This window comes from Ranitomeya imitator, chromosome 8 (genome assembly GCF_032444005.1).
Source record: "Ranitomeya imitator isolate aRanImi1 chromosome 8, aRanImi1.pri, whole genome shotgun sequence".
NCBI classification, from domain to species: Eukaryota; Metazoa; Chordata; class Amphibia; order Anura; family Dendrobatidae; genus Ranitomeya; species Ranitomeya imitator.
The window spans coordinates 145,757,840-145,770,828 of record NC_091289.1 but is presented as its reverse complement, the minus strand read 5'-3'; positions in this window follow the sequence as shown (position 1 = coordinate 145,770,828).

Genomic DNA, 12,989 nt, shown 5'->3' with positions numbered 1-12,989 from the left:
TTGTTACATTCTATGTCCCGGGATCATGTATACTCTTGCTTTCGCATTTAATTCTGTTAGCATTGGTACATACAATTGTAGGTACTGCTTCTTATAGTTACTGTACCTTTGCCTCCGTCTAATGTCATGTCCTTAGTTGTGTGCATGTGCCACCTGTGTCGCACGGTCTGGATCTGCCGCGTCTATGTGACCTAGGCAACGCCAGACCATTCCGTGCATCCAGTCACATGACGTGGTTATCGCACACTTCCGAGACCTCCTGGCGGTGCACGCACCGAATGCACCCGGATGACGTACATTGGCGTTTTACTGTGGCACATATAAATATGACCAATTAGGACAGTATACTTACCCCCTGATGAAGGACTTGTTTCCGAAACGCACGCCGGGGCGCGTGTATACTGGACCTATTAACCCCCTAAAGGTATACCATCTTTCATTATACCCATTATACTTTGCGATCTCACTTGTTTTTAAGGTGCACCTTTTCACTATATGGCTCTTAGAGAAAGTATTGAGTTATATTAGGGACCATTGGTCCCTCACATTGGATTTTATATTAGTGTTTTGCTGTTTTTCACTCTGCACTTTTTTGAGGCTGTATATACTGTCCTCACTTTAATTAATATACAGGTCCTTCTCAAAAAATTAGCATATAGTGTTAAATTTCATTATTTACCATAATGTAATGATTACAATTAAACTTTCATATATTATAGATTCATTATCCACCAACTGAAATTTGTCAGGTCTTTTATTGTTTTAATACTGATGATTTTGGCATACAACTCCTGATAACCCAAAAAACCTGTCTCAATAAATTAGCATATTTCAACCATCCAATCAAATAAAAGTGTTTTTTAATAACAAACAAAAAGACCATCAAATAATAATGTTCAGTTATGCACTCAATACTTGGTCGGGAATCCTTTGGCAGAAATGACTGCTTCAATGCGGCGTGGCATGGAGGCAATCAGCCTGTGACACTGCTGAGATGTTATGGAGGCCCAGGATGCTTCAATAGCGGCCTTAAGCTCATCCAGAGTGTTGGGTCTTGCGTCTCTCAACTTTCTCTTCACAATATCCCACAGATTCTCTATGGGGTTCAGGTCAGGAGAGTTGGCAGGCCAATTGAGCACAGTAATACCATGGTCAGTAAACCATTTACCAGTGGTTTTGGCACTGTGAGCAGGTGCCAGGTCGTGCTGAAAAATGAAATCTTCATCTCCATAAAGCATTTCAGCCGATGGAAGCATGAAGTGCTCCAAAATCTCCTGATAGCTAGCTGCATTGACCCTGCCCTTGATGAAACACAGTGGACCAACACCAGCAGCTGACATGGCACCCCACACCATCACTGACTGTGGGTACTTGATACTGGACTTCAGGCATTTTGGCATTTCCTTCTCCCCAGTCTTCCTCCAGACTCTGGCACCTTGATTTCCGAATGACATGCAAAATTTGCTTTCATCAGAAAAAAGTACTTGGGACCACTTAGCAACAGTCCAGTGCTGCTTCTCTGTAGCCCAGGTCAGGCGCCTCTGCCGCTGTTTATGGTTCAAAAGTGGCTTTACCTGGGGAATGCTGCACCTGTAGCCCATTTCCTGCACACGCCTGTGCACGGTGGCTCTGGATGTTTCCACACCAGACTCAGTCCACTGCTTCCTCAGGTTCCCCAAGGTCTGGAATCGGTCCTTCTCCACAATCTTCCTCAGGGTCCGGTCTCCTCTTCTCGTTGTACAGCGTTTTCTGCCACATTGTTTCCTTCCAACAGACTTACCATTGAGGTGCCTTGATACAGCACTCTGGGAACAGCCTATTTGTTGAGAAATTTCTTTCTGGGTCTTTCCCTCTTGCTTGAGGGTGTCAATGATGGCCTTCTTGACATCTGTCAGGTCGCTAGTCTTACCCATGATGGGGGTTTTGAGTAATGAACCAGGCAGGGAGTTTATAAAAGCCTCAGGTATCTTTTGCATGTGTTTAGAGTTAATTAGTTGATTCAGAAGATTAGGGTAATAGGTCGTTTAGAGAACCTTTTCTTGATATGCTAATTTATTGAGACAGGTTTTTTGGGTTATCAGGAGTTGTATGCCAAAATCATCAGTATTAAAACAATAAAAGACCTGACAAATTTCAGTTGGTGGATAATGAATCTATAATATATGAAAGTTTAATTGTAATCATTACATTATGGTAAATAATGAAATTTAACACTATATGCTAATTTTTTGAGAAGGACCTGTATATAACCCCATCTCTATCACATCTGCTATCTCTAATACTAAGAGAAGGGAGGTGAAGTGTAACGTGGCATGGGGCAGTAGCCATGGGTGAGGTACTTGTCTCTTGCACCCGACACGTTACATGAAACTGGGTGTCCTCACTGGGTGTGTGGACTTGTGCTGTGAAGGTGCCACGCTCATGCAGGCCGCATTTGACCACCAGTCATAAAACTTTTTACTGAACAGGAACTTGGTAGGGAATACTGTATATACAAGAGAAATTGAGTACACACTCTTATGAAAGTTTCCTTAACAACTCAAATTGTCTCTTCAGATAGGAAGAGGACTTGAACTCTAGTGCCACCTATTGGAAGTAGCAGTCCTAACAGTCAGTGTCGACCCTTTAACGAGCCTTGTCACAAGACTGGTTTGGCTTTTATCCTAAGTCATGCGACAAGGCTCTTTAAAGGGTCGACATTGACTGTTAGGATTGCTACTTCCAATAGGTGGCACTAGAGTTCTAGTCCTATTCCTATCTGAAGAGACAATTTGCATATTTCCCAGAGGAGTATTGCGGCTTTAAGTCTCCTCATCTCGACATGCTTATCATGTCACTCTCTGCAAGGAGAAACGATGCTTCTTGGATCCCTTAACAACTCAAAATACTTTTCACACAGATTCCTTCCTTCTTTTCTCGATATTCACCTTTCCTCTTTACTCTCTCTACTTGTGCTCTGTATCAACTGTTTCTCATTAATTCACTACAAACCAGCTCGACACTGCAGTCATGTTTAGCAAAAGTCCTTTACTCAATCCGCAGTTCTGCATCTTCACTCACCTTACGGGAGCTATGGTGAAAATATGACCGGTATTTATCTTCTCTAATGCTGACACTCTGGAACTCCTGCCCGAGACAATCTATTCATCTCACAAACTCAGTCCTGCCAGGCCTGTTACCTCTTGGAGTTAAAAAAAACTCTGGGCCTCACTGCTGGACCATTCCTAGAAATCCTCTCCTAGGACCTATCTCAAATTGATCACTCTGTCTCTTAGTCACTTCTGCTCTGGATCTCACTATCTGATCCATTGGTCTTCTATCACTATAGGGATACCAAAGAATGCGGCACTGCTCACATCGGACTTATGTCCTTTGTCTATGTACTCTAGGCTCTATCTGACTGTTCAACAGGAAACTGCTGCTTTCCCTTCAACTTAGCCCCTCCCACTCTGGGCCAGTCCCAAATATTAACCCACACTAACCCTTCTGTCAAACTACACACCTTCACTATCTTTAACACAAGTCACAATTCATCTTATACATCACAGTACACATTACAAGTTACATGTTCTTCAAGGGAGAATGTGGGCAATTTGTCCACCTTCTTACATTTCCCCCTTCTTTAATGATGGCCGTCCTCGGACATCAGGAACCTACAAGACACCAACACACTGCTACACATTAGTTATCTCACAAGATGCTGTAAAATATCAAATCACTCTTTTGCACATTGATGAAACCAGATAACGTTTCTTTTTCTTGTGAGAGATCTCAAACCGGTCCTCTTGGTTAGCACCCTAGAACTACAACCATCCAAGTCCTTTCTTACTAACCTGGCACCAGTGCCTCTGGTTATTTTTTACCCCTCTTCATAAGCCAGCAACACAATCCATTCCTGTAAGGGTAGCCCTTTACATTATGGGAACAGTACATTGTCTCCCATCAGTCCGTAAGATGGGGACAGAGCCCTTTAGCTCCACTTCTGTACATGAAGCAGGTACACACACAGTCATTTAGGGATGTTGTCCTTACTGGATCAAGCTCAGTTCTCGATTGAGGGTGTTGGACCATCCAGCGACTGCAGTGTCTCTCAATCCAGCAGGGGAATGCGCATCAAAGTAAACAAGGGGAAACAATACATTTGGCCATCTGTGGCCATTACTATCTGGGAATCCAAGAAAGATGCGTCATTGACCCACTGTAACCATCGCCATTTGGAACCTTGAACTGTTCCTATTATCAGGTGCAACTGGCACAACATGGCGTGATCCAGCTCCATCTCCATTTCTTCTCTTTTCTTGGCTAGCCTTCCTCAGGTCTAACTTACATGTCCTGGGGGGCACCTCTTCCTCTTCTGTTTCTTGAGACAGTGTGGATGATCCCCAAATTTCTCCTACACCATTTCATCTTGATATCTGTTTTGAGTGCGGCACAGCCCCTTCCAACAGTGGAGTCCAGGGCATAAGGACATTGGCAACCACACTGGCCATGACCTAAATGACGATTGATCCAGCCACCAGTGAGGGTATTCTCCGTCTCTCCATCACCATATCTTCAGGCTGGCAAGACTCCATTGTCCTATCCCAGTCTCTCTCCGCTCTCAAAATTCCCTCTGCCAAATTCCCCCCATCACGAATGACACAGACCGCATACCACCTGCGGCGACTAGCCATTTTCAGGAATCTGATCTGAGTGCACCATGTAAGATCCTGCAGTCCCTAGGCAGAAGTTCTGTCTTCATCTTTCTCCTCTCCACAAAGATCCAATGGTTAGTTCCTAATTTGTAAATTAACCCATTCCTCTGCTTCAGGTCATAGCAAATTACTTCTCCTCTGGATGCTAGCTCCCGGTAACGTTCAGTCAGGGGACCCACCAGCATGTTCCCAGCCCAAGTACTGGCCTGTCTTCTCACCTCTGTTGACCAGCCCAAACCTCTCAGGCTGCTGACGAGCTCTTGGATTCTTGCTCTTCCCTCCTTGGTCTTTAGGAAACCCAGAGGCATAGGCCTTATTACACCTTCAAGTCCCATCTGACTAGTGGGACCACGTTGTTCTGGACCCCAACGAAAGCTCCTTCTTCTTCCACAAGGAAGCTAACCAGCTCCGGGTCCTTCACACCTCCTTCCACCCCTTGTGTTGAATGGTCTGATTCCACCTTTACTACTTGCTTCCATCTTTTCACTGCATTGCTGTTTCTCTGACTTCCAACCCTAGAAATGGTGGCATCTCTTTCGCAACTTGAGGCCCATCACAGCTTTGCCTTCTGCTGGGTGGGGTTTTCCCTGGCTCACAATCCCATTTCTCTAGCTACTCCTCCTCTTTTGAGTCACACCTTACCTTGTCTTGTCCTTTCAGTTTGTTCTCCTACAATGGCCACTCTTCGCTGTAGGCTGGCACTTCCAGGTCAAGAACTTCCTTTGGTAAGCATAACCTCTTATGGGCTAGACACCGCTTCACCTTCTTGTTGTTCTGCACCACTAACAGCCATTTTAAACTTTGTACTCAGCACCATCTCAGAGCATCATTCAGTTATTTTACCTGCAAAACTTGATCCTGCCTTTGACGCCAAGTGTAACTTGGTGCGGGGTGGCAGCCATGAACGAAATACTTGTCTCTTGTGCCTCGTCACGTTACATGAAGGTGGAGGTCCTGGCTGGGTGTGTGGACTTGTGCTGTGAGGGCGCTATGCCCAAGCAGGCAGCATATAACCAATGTTGCTACTCTGCCAAGACCAGGTGTTTTACAGTTCAATGAGGAAGACTACCAGTCAAAAATAAACTTTTTACTGAACGTGAACTTGGTAGGCAATGTATGGAAGAGATAGCAGGTACTTATCCAGAAGAAATGTTTAGTGGAAATCCGCTGAATGATTGAAGAGACATCAGTCGATGTGTGGTTTATTAATAAACTGTGGCTTTATTCTACGCGTTACAAGAACTTCTTCAGGAAAAAGAAGAACCACATGTTCTTTTTTCTGAAGAATTTCTTGTAACTTCGAAACGCATGCTAACACTCTTGCACCTTTCTAGTTCATCCTTAACTCTGCTGCCCAATATATCTACCTTACTCCTCGCTACTTTTTATCACCAATTACACAATGAATCAAATTCAAAATACTACCATTGACCTACAAGGATGTCCATAATCTGTCGCTTCCATGTATGTCCAAACTAATCTTATGATAACTACCCATACATACTCTCCAGTTATCCATCGACTTCCCTTTCTCCTCCACACTCATACATTCCTCACAGATGTTGTATTCAGGGCTGCCACTAGGAATTTCAGGGCCCCATACTGCCAAAATTTCGGGGCCCTCTTGATACTCCGCCCAGGCTCCACCCTCAGTTCTGCCTCCATCCCTCGAACCTTTCACAGTTCCTCCGCCCTCTCTTGGAAAAGCTCAACTTCCGGTGAATATTGGTCTGCACTTGGACCACGGTGCATGGACCGGCCGCGGGTCTCCTGACCTGAACTCAGCAGCCTCACAGCATGTATGGGGATGCTGGTCAGGAGATCGGCACCCAGTCCATGCACTGCTGTGCGAGCACAGACTGATAACCCCATTTCAAAAATTACACTGCCATAATAATAATAAAGATGTTTTCCGATCATATATGCAGCGCCCCAGAGATCTGGTCATTGCAGTATGACACTCTGCCACTAAGGGGAGTGATGGTACGTCTGATGGCACTGAAGGAATTCTCCTGACCAGGTATCACCAGCACACATTACACTTCACACTCCGGCCACTAGGGGGAGAAAAAGGCTTTATTTATTGGGCCACTCCTCACACTGGTAAAACTAGGGGTTGGTAGGAAGTTAGTCAGAAGCTGACTGGGTTGAATTCAGGCAACATCCCGTGGCAGGGGGTGTTGCAGGGAGAAGACACAGGGGGTCCCTGTCAGGTGTGAGAACCTGGCAGGTACCTAGCAAAGAGAGCAGAATGTTACGGAACCGCGCCTGCACTACCTTGCGGCGGTATCCTAAGAAAGAGACACGAAGCGAAGGGTATTGTGGAACAGTGAGAAACGAGATCAAGCACAAAGGAGAGCCAGTAGGAGTCGTGCCGTGAGACCGAGGCAACATCCTACTGAGGCGCGTAGCCGGTGGCCGGAACACCGCGGAAGTAACTGACTCTAGGCCTTACTTTGAACTCCGCAGGACAGTTAATTATAGGTTGGCTGTCTACCTTAAATTTCCTACGAAGACATAGGGGGCAACGCGTGGAGAGGGGCGTCTCTAGGGTCCCGGAAGAGCTCCGAGCCTTCCCGTCATACGGGTGCGTCCTAGCCATAACATGCCTGGGGGACGAGAAACTAGTAACATCTGGAACAAGAGAGAGAGAATTAGAAAGAACAAACGAACAAGAACAGAAGTTGTGAGGTCTCAGAAAGCCCTGTTAATCGTGCTCTGGATTGAGAATCCTGAAGTCTTCAGTAAAGAGGTAAAGAGACTGCAACCTTGTGTCCTCGTTATTGCCTGCACCTCACACCATCACCATCCACCTTACTGGGAAGCCCTGGGGACATACTTCACCTGTGGGAAGGTATACCATCTAGCTGTCATTCCATCACCCCAGCAGACCCCAAGCAGCGTCGGTCACCCTGACCGAATACCACAGGTGGCGTCACGAATCCCTGACAAACTGTACCACCTTTATTGGACGCCCCTTAGCAGGGTCGCGGACCGGGTCTAGCCACCGTGACAGCCTCAGAACCGAATCAGAGAGGCCCGGTACAGAGAACTCATGGCCCTGTGTCTGGGGGCGCTCCATATATACCAACTTGCATCAATAATTCCCCACCTCCTTCCAAAGCCCAACCAAAACTTATAATCTACTGGATGATCCTGAGCTGCTGCCTGATGTTATAATTGGGCATTTGGTTTTGCAGCAGGTCAGGATCATCCAGTAGCGTATACATTCCACTAGCCTCCCCCTGGGCCCTGTTGGATGTGGCCCCAAGTCCCCACTAGCCTTCCATCATTAGCCACACAATACCAGTCCAGCCGCAGCCACAGTGAGCCATGCCTCACCCTGCTCATCCACCCGCCGCCTCACCCTGCTCGTTCGCCCGCCACCTCACCCTGCTCTTCCGCCCACCGCATCACCCTGCTCATCCGCCCGCCGACTTACCCTGCTCGTCTGCCCGCCGCCTCACCTTTCTCGTCCACCTGCCGCCTTCCACCTGCTCATCCGTCAACCCCCAGTCAGAAGAAGAGAACGGAAAAAGCGACAACCTCCAAGACCACCCACAACCTGCAACAGCGAGAAAGGGTTATACCACAGTGCCCACCAGACGGGGTCACACAGGGGAGAATGAGATACAGCTCAGCAGACAGTATCACACAAGAGAGGATTAGATACACGGCTCATCAGACAGTATTACACAGGAGAGGATTAGATACACGGCTCAGTAGACAGTATCACACAGGAGAGGATTAGATACACGGCTCAGCAGAGCCTCAGGGGAGAAGTTAACTCAATCTTTGCATGGTGTGACTGTGTGTCCCACACTAAGCATGGAGAACAGAAAGAGAAGAAGAGAACTGTTTGAGGACTTGAGAGCCAAAATTGATGAAAAATATCAACAATCTCAAGGTCACAAGTCCATATCCAAAGATCTTGATGTTCCTTTACCAATGGTGCGCAACATAATCCAGAAATTTGCAATCCATGGCATTGTAGCTAATCTCCCTGGAAATGGATGGCAAAGAAAAATTGATGAAAGGTTGCAATGCAGGATAGCCCGGATGGTTGATAAGCGTCCCCAATCAAGTTAAAAAGAAATTCAAGCTATCCTGCAGGCTCTGTGTGTATCAGTGTCAGTGCAAACTATCAGTCGACACGGAAATGAAACGCTATGGCAGGAGACCCAAGGAGGGCCCCACTGCTAAAACAGACATAAAAAGCTAGACTGCAGTTTGCCTAAATGTATGTAAGTAACCCAAAATCCTTCTGGGAAAGTGACTTGTGGACAGATGAGACCAAGACAGAGCTTTTTGGTAAAGCACATTATTCTACTGTTTACCAAAAATGGGAAGAGGTCTACAAAAAAAGAACACAGTACCTATAGTGAAATATGATGGAGGTCCAAAGATGATTTGGGGTTGTTTTGCTGCCTCTGACTCTGGGTTCCTTGAGTGTGTGGAAGGTATCATGAAAATTGAAGACTACCAAAGGATTTGGGGTTGCAATGTAGTGCCTAGTGTCAGAAAGCTGGGTTTGCATCCTAGGTCATGGTTTTTCCAGCAGGACAATAAACCCAAACATAGTTCAAGATGCACCCAGGAATAGGTGGACCCAAAGAGTTCTGAAGTGGCCAGCAATGAGTCTGGACCTAAATCCCATTGAACACATGTGTAGAGATCTTAAAATTGCTGTTGGAGAAGGTGTCCTTCCAATATGAGAGACCAGGAGCAGTTTGCCAAAGAAGAGTTGTCAAAAATTCCAGTTGAGAGGTTTAAGAAGCTGAAAGAAAGTGATTGATTGCAGTTATTTATCCCAAAGGGGGTGGAACCAAATATTAAGTTGAGGGTGCCAACAGTTTTCTCTGGCCTGTTTTGGGGGTTTTGTGTGAAATTATGTCCAATTTGCCTTTATCTCTGTTTTTGTGTTGTTCCAACACACACAAAAGAAATAAACTAGTGTATAACAAAACATGTGTAATTGCATTAATTTTCTGGGAGAAATACTTCCTTTTCTGGAACTATTTCAAGGGTGCCAACACTTTCATCCATGAGTGTATCTGTCGCAGATTTTCATTTTCGAGCAGAAAATTGAGGGGAAAATTATCTGCTTTATTTGGGGAATACAACAACCATTCTAAACCAAAATTTTATTTGAATCATGACAACATGGAGATTACAGAAAGAGGACTGACAAAAACATTACTGAGAGACAGACTAGAAAGGAACTGCTGTCCCTCCTCCATAGCTGCAGTTGTTGCAGCAGTAGCTGTTTCTCCAACAGTGTTTGAATTGAGGACAGGCTGTGTATGGTGATAGCTCCACTTATGGATGCTGTCATACACAGCATGTCCTCATTCCAGACACAACTTCAGAAAGGTCCGCCTAGACCAAAATGTCGGTTCCTTAAAGGGAACCTGTCACCAGTTTTTCACTTTCAAACCCTGTCCACCATCTTTAAGATAATGTGAATGGGGTTTCTACAACCCCTTTATATCCTCAGAATTGCCCCTGCATACCTCCGAAACTGTGTTTTATACATGTCCCACGCTGCATGTAAAGTGCGCCATCTGGTCTGAAGGGCGAATCTAGATTGCAATCAGCATCGCCTTGGTCCCTTCAAATGCCACTGCGCAGGCGCAAGACTTCGGGTACTGGGTGAATGATGTAGAGTTGTCATCCACTTACATTCAGAGAGAAGAGGCAGAGTTTAATGGGATCGGGGCCGCGCTGATTGTAATCTCTATTTGTCCATCAAACTGGGCCGCACAATTTACATACAGTGCAGGAAATTTATAAAACACATTTTCAGAGGTATGATACGTCCGACCAGTGCCACTGACACCTGTCAAAGTCACATGCGTCACGTATGTTGCCCATTGACTATTTTTCAAAAATGTGTTTATTGTTCTTTTCTATTTCTACATATGCTAGCTAAATGGTTTCCAAAAATACACTATCATAGTGTCCATGAGAGTTTATAGACACACAGAAGTGATAACAAAATTGTAAGCGACAAATAAAGCTGCCTCCTAGTTATATATATACAGATGCTTATCACAAAATTAGAATATCATCAAAATGTTAATTTATTTCAGTTCTTCAATACAAAAAGTGATGCTCATATATTATATAGAGTCATTACAAACAGAGTGATCTATTCCAAGTGTTTATTTCTGTTAATGTTGATGTTTATTGATTACAGCTAGTGATGAGCGAGTATACTCATTACTCGGGTCTCCCCTACCATGGTCTCCGAGTATTTTGGCGTGCACAGAGATTCAGTTGATTTGCGACTGCTAGACAGCTTGAATACAAGTGTGGAATGCCTGTTTGTTAGGGAATTCACACATGTATTCAGCCTGTCTACAAGTCGCAAATCATGCAGCTGAGACAACGAAAACAAAATCTCCGAGCACGCCAAAATACTCGGAGATCACCGGAGCATGTTTGGGAAGACCCGAGCAACACTGCTACTCGCTCATCACTACTTACAGCCAATGAAAACCCAAAAGCCATTATCTCAGTAAATTAGAATAATGAACAAAATCACCTGCAAAGGCTTCCTAAGCATTTAAAAAGATTCCTTAGACTGTTTTAGTAGGCTCCACAATCATGGGGAAGACTGCTGACTTGATAGATGTCCAGAGGGCAGTCATTGACACACTCCACAAGGAGGGTAAGCCACAAAACAGCATTGCTAAAGAAGCTAGCTGTTCGCACAGTGCAGCCTCCAAGCATATTAATGGAAAGTTGAGTGGTAGGATAAAGTGTTGTAGAAGAAGGTGCACAAGCAACCGGGATAACTGCAGCCTTGAAAGGATTGTTAAGAAAAGGCCATTCAAAAATTTGGGGAGATTCACAAGGAGTGGACTGCTGCTGGAGTAATTGCTTCAAGAGCCACCACACACAGACGTATCCAGGACATGGACTACAAGTGTCACATTCGTTGTGTCAAGTCACTCATGACCAATAGACAACGCAGACAAGGAGAAAAAGAACTGGACTGTTACTCAGTGGTCCAAGGTGTTTTCAGAAGAAAGTAAATTTTGCATTTCATTTGGAAATCAAGGTCCCAGAGTCTGGAGGAAGAGTGGAGAGGCCACAGTCCAAGATGTTTGAGGTCTAGTGTGAAGTTTCCACGATCAGTGACGGTTTGGGGAGCCATGTCATCTGCTGGTGTAGGCCCACTGTGATTTATCAAGGCTAAAATCAGCGCAGCCGTCTACCAGGACATTTTAGAGCCCTTCATGCTTCCCTCTGCCGACAAGCTTTTGGGAGATGGAAATTTCATTCTCCAGCAGGACTTGGCACCTGTCCACACTGCCAAAAGTACCAATACCTGGTTTACAAACAGCAGGATCACTGTGCTTGATTGGCAGCAAACTCGCCTGACCTTAATCCCATAGAGAATCTATAGGGTATTGTAAAGAGGAAGATGAGAGACACCAGACCCAACAACACAGATGAGCTGAAGGCTGCTATCAAAGCAACCTGGGTTTCCATAACACCTCAGCAGTGCCACAGGCTTATCGCCTCCAGGCCATGCCATATTGATGCAGTAATTGATGCAAAAGGAGCCCGACCAAGTATTGAACGCATTTACTGTCCATACCTTTCAGTAGGCCAACATTTCGATTTTAAAATCATTTTCAAGCTGGTGTTATGGTAACAAAATTCTCATTGGGGTCTGTTACAAACCCCCAAATATAACAGAAAGCATGGAAAGTCTACTTCTAAAGCAGATAGATGAAGCTGCAACCCATAATGAGGTCCTGGTTATGGGGGACTTTAACTACCCGGATATTAACTGGGAAACAGAAACCTGTGAAACCCATAAAGGCAACAGGTTTCTGCTAATAACCAAGAAAAATTATCTTTCACAATTGGTGCAGAATCCAACCAGAGGAGCAGCACTTTTAGACCTAATACTATCTAATAGACCTGACAGAATAACAAATCTGCAGGTGGTTGGGCATTTAGGAAATAGCGACCACAATATTGTGCAGTTTCACCTGTCTTTCACTAGGGGGACTTGTCAGGGAGTCACAAAAACATTGAACTTTAGGAAGGCAAAGTTTGAACAGCTTAGAGATGCCCTTAATCTGGTAGACTGGGACAATATCCTCAGAAATGAGAATACAGATAATAAATGGGAAATGTTTAAGAACATCCTAAATAGGCAGTGTAAGCGGTTTATACCTTGTGGGAATAAAAGGACTAGAAATAGGAAAAACCCAATGTGGCTAAACAAAGAAGTAAGACAGGCAATTAACAGTAAAAAGAAAGCATTTGCACTAC